A 5,153-nucleotide genomic window follows, 5' to 3' on the forward strand; every position below is an offset into this window, starting at 1 on the left:
CATCGATTTGTCATAGACTGAATGAAGCTCCGAATAATCTCTTGAGGGAAGGCGTTCCATTCCTTTAGAATCTTTTCTCCCAAAGTTTGAAGATCTGATGCTTGTGGACGACTTTGTCGTTTTCTCTTTAGTAGGTCCCCAAGGTGCTCAATACGATTGAGATCAGGGCTATTAGTAGGTCAATCCATAATTGTGATATTGGACTCTTCAAGGTATCGAGTAACTACTTTTGCAGTATGAGGCCTGGCATTATACTGTTGTAAGATTAATTCTGGACCATGCTGAGCATATGGTTGAAGAATCTCATCTCACAGAACATACAAAGAAACACATGCAAGTCCGTACGCCCATTTAAAGTTATACCCCCCCATACAATGACGGAACCTCCAACAAAATGAATCGCTTCTCTGACTGTTGTGTCCAGATACCATTCATTCGGTCTTCTGTAAACTCTCGGCCGAACAGTGGTCATTTTATCTGTTCTAGGTGGACATAAATGTTCTTATTAAATTCCGACAAAGTTATTATTGCATATTAATAGTACGTATTAGTGAATTCAAATAGTGGCCAATTAAGCACAAATCTAACAGTATTACCAGAAAACAATAAAAAAATATCCCCAATATACGCCACTGCTTTTTTTAGAACATAAATTATTTTCATAATCTCTGACCAGCCTCTAACAAAAACGGCATCTTGACATTTTTCTGTCCGACGGACGGCTTTTGCGTGAGAAAATAAAATAAAATTATCTACATTTCTAAAGATGCATAGGTCACGTAGATAGGGTTATTTTATTTTTTTACGCAAAAACTTTTTGTCGAACAGAAAATTGTCGAGAGGCCGTTTTTGTTAGAAACAAGTCGGAGATTATGAATATAATTTTTGCTCTAGAAAAAGCAGAGGTTTGCCGTTTTTTCGACCGAAAACAAATATGACATTTTTCACTTTCAATACCCTGTATTTAAGAAACGAAGCATTTCTGCACATATGTTCATAGGAACATTTTTGCTTCATTTCGTCCAAGGAAAACCACTAAGAACTAAATCATCCCTGAATTTTGTCGCAATATTAAAAAAATACCCTGTATACAAACAAACATACATCACTAAATGCATAAATTAAATTTATGTCCTATTTCCAATATGAAAATGTGGGTAGCTTGTAGCTTTTCAATGTCAAGAATTTTAAAAATATACACCACTAAGAACTAAATCATCCTTTAGAAAAAGTTTCAAAATTATGAACTAAAACACTACCTAATCTCGGTTAAGAATTTGAAAATGAACAGTTCGTTAAAATAAAAAGATCTCTTCACTATCACTCGTATCCCAACTGGAACAAAAACTTCCATCAGATGTACTCTCGTCCTGGTCCTTATTAATTCCTCTTTTGAATAGTGTTTAAGTAAATGTTGAATCCTCCGTTTCTTACTTTTATTTGTCAGATGTTCAAAAGCATTTTTTGACCGACCTCAGGAAGTGTCTGTTTGAATTTGAGAACTTGAGAGTGTATTCCTGATGTTATGTATCTCTGAAAAAGAAATAGATGGTTCGAGCCACGTACTGTTCTTTGTTAAAAACTGATGTTTAATTCTATGACAGCTTTCCCATTTTTCACTAACTTTATACGAAAATTCTCGAATATAATTTAGCACCGATAACTCCTCTTTCTTAGATAGATGATCTACACCCAAAACCTCAAGTAGCCAATTAAAAAGTGCATATACCTTTTGGATTTTTTCGGGTTCTTGGCACCAAACTTCAAAAAGTGTTCTACGGGTGACTGAACATGTCGCTGAGAACAAAAAAATATTGATAAAACTTGCAAATATATGCAACACAAGAATATATCACAATTAATATAAAACCCTAAGTATATTTATAAAGCCAGAATCAAAGCGGAAATCCGCGGGAATCGATTTATATAGCTTTTTGAATTTGAAAGAAGAATAAAAATAAATATTTTTGCACGGGCCACAAAACAATTATCTATATTATTAAAACCTTTCAAGTTTGAATGTGTTATATTTTTAATTAATAGTACGTACCTTGATCTACACCTTCCATGTTTTAAAATTTTTGAAATCTTTTGAACTAGCGAACACAAGTCAATAAAATTCACTTTATTACTGCTCGGATTTGCAAAGCAGTCCATACCTGTTTTAAATTGCTCGATACAATATTTTTTTTTATCAAACATTAACTAATATAGCATTTCTGTTTGTGCCTATTTTCTTAGTATGAGTTCTTATCTTTGCAATATTCATAAACAAATGTAAATTAGTACACCTAAGGAAACCGGATTTTTATCCACCTAGATTTCAAAAAATGACTATTGTGCGCCGGGCATCATTATGACTTAAGCTTGATTTTCATGCATCCGTTGTGTAAAACGTGTCTCCACGGGTCCACGCCCCAGTGAAGATGTTCTTGAGCAAATATACCTACTTCGTCTCCTATGATGATTAGAAGTTAAATGCTGCACAACAACTTCTCGCCTTGACCGAATGTTAACTTCATGCAGCCTATTTCTTATAGTCTGAGTTGAAATTCGTGTTCCTCTGGCGATCGTAAGAATATTTTGTAGGTTTCTTGCGGTAAGTGTTCTTTCAGGAAGAGTGGCTTGAACAAGATACCGATCTTCCCGCCTCGTTGTCCGCCTTACTCGTTGAGGATATGGTTAGCGGACAACAAAACCATATTCCCTGTATCGATTCCATACTCTGGAAATGACCAATTGTATAACATGAAAAAGCTACGACAGGTATCGTTGCAATTGGCTCTGATGACTTCTTCAGTATTTAAACGCCTTCTAACACCGTTTGATCTTCCTAAAACATTAAAATTTGCCATATTTAATACCAATTTTGACGATCAAGAAGGCAAAATCACACTAAATAAGAAACTGGTTTTATGGAATTTATACGTTTTCGAGTGCGATATTGTCATTTTTTATGACGGGAAATAATTTCGTTTTTGTGTCAATTTATGCATGAAAATAAACGAAATTGTTTTGGTGATATTCTGCTAGAAATATACTGAGATCGGTCTATAAATATAGTAAATATAGATATAGCAAAATAAAAACACTAAATCACCATAATACTTTTACACTGGACGCGCGTTTCGCTAACCATGTTAGAATCATCAGCAGATGATTATAATCTAAAAGTTTATAATCAAACTAAAACATCAGCAGATGATTATCAAACTAAAAGTTTATAATCATCTGCTGATGCTAACATGGTTAGCGAAACGCGCGTCCAGTGTAAAAGTAAAAGTGTTTTGGTGTATTGTGGTGATTTAGTGTTTTTATTTTGCTGTGTAACACCAAAGGTTCCAACCCTCAACTGTAATATAGATATAGATATATGAAGACTACAGGGGAAAAACGATCCAAGTCACATTTTCTTACTTTTGAGATAAATGATTTTGAAACTTTAAAGACTAAAGAAAAAGAAATAATAAAATGTAGCGAATCGTAAGAAGTGTTTATCAATACTTGTATGTATAGACATTAACTGATTAACATACAAAACAAATAAAAATAATTTGTAGCAAAGTTGTTAGATAAAATAAAACTCGTATTCGCTTGGTTCAATGGATAAGTGATCCAAATCCATATGGAATAATTCTGTATGTGGTTACTCCGAGGATTACTCGTGCTGGAATAAAGAGAAAAATATGTTTTTATTCTCATTTTTATTATTAATATCGTTATTATCAAGGTTATTATATTTTCTTAATATTTTTTTATTTATTTCTTACTTTTATTATTATTTTTTTATTAATATTATTAGCATTAGATTATTTTTTACTTAGGAATGGCGATTTTTTTCTGATAAAATGAAACTACACTACTAGACAGTTCCTTATGGTTCCACTAGAACCATTTCCAGAATTTAATTTCTTTGAATTTAAAACTAGCGACACAATGGACATAATCAGACTTCTTTTCTTAGGCAGAAATAAAAGCAATATAGTTGAATTGATACTACTCACCATATCTGCATCGTTTAGATGAGCATTTTTTGACGCACAAGGCAAATTTGTGTAGTAGTCTTGCAGAGATTCATCTACGAACTTTTTCAAGGATTGTAACTGCTCATACTTGAGTTTGGGCAAAGGAATTAGGTCAGCATAAAGTTATTATGGTGCTGAATATATAGCTATTTTTGTTCGTTTTGTATGCGTTGATATGTTTACAAATTTGAAATATGGACTTGGATCGGTCTTCCGTGAATTCACGTGGACTTAGATCGCTTTTCCAAAGTATTACTATTTTAATCGCTGATTTTAGTGGACTTAGATCATTATTTCAGTGTTACATTATTCCTATTTTAGAACGGACACTTGATGGGCATAAGATGGCAGTGTTATCTCAATTTCCATTTTTTTGGATTTAGTCCGTTTTTCCCGTGTAGTCTTCATATGTGATCCCTAATTCGTTTTGATGAGTTTATAAAAGTAATTACAGTAAATTGATATCAAAGCCGCTTAAAGGTTTTTTCCTTATATTGTACTATCGAAAGAAGCATATTATGTAATATGTATTAATAGCGCGAATATCTGCAAAACATCTAAAAATTTACAACACTTTAAATACAAATAATAAAGAGATAAATAATTACAATATTGTAATGTTGACTACGTCATAAGAAATACCCTAAGTTAGAGTGAAATAAAAAATATGTATACATGTGCATTTTAGTTGTACAAAAATAAAAAAAAATAACGAGACAAACAAGAAATAAGCTATTTCCGTCTTGAATTTTCCGTCTTGAAAAGTTTCTTTTGGAATAAGTACGCAATATTTCCGATATTATTGCATCTCCTTTTTTGAAATATGTTTATTTCTGGCAATTTTGTACGTCCAATTTCTTCTTGCAACATCACTTATTTGTTAGATATTTCTTAGAAAATGTAAGACCTATGTATTTCGTACTTTTGATATTTAAATATTTCTACAATTTTCCTTTTTTTCTACTTTTAGTCTTGTTTATCAATATAATAGTTTTATTCAGCCGTGTGGTCAGTAGATGCTGCCACCTTGCCTCAAATTTTCCCCTTTATGAACCAAATGTAATTTTGACATATACAGGGTGCTACAAATTCGAGGTACGAGCATTGGTATCTCGGTAAACGTAACAG

This window comes from Sitophilus oryzae, unplaced genomic scaffold (assembly GCF_002938485.1).
Source record: "Sitophilus oryzae breed Bouriz unplaced genomic scaffold, Soryzae_2.0 scaffold_811_pilon_pilon, whole genome shotgun sequence".
In the NCBI taxonomy this organism is placed as follows: Eukaryota; Metazoa; Arthropoda; class Insecta; order Coleoptera; family Curculionidae; genus Sitophilus; species Sitophilus oryzae.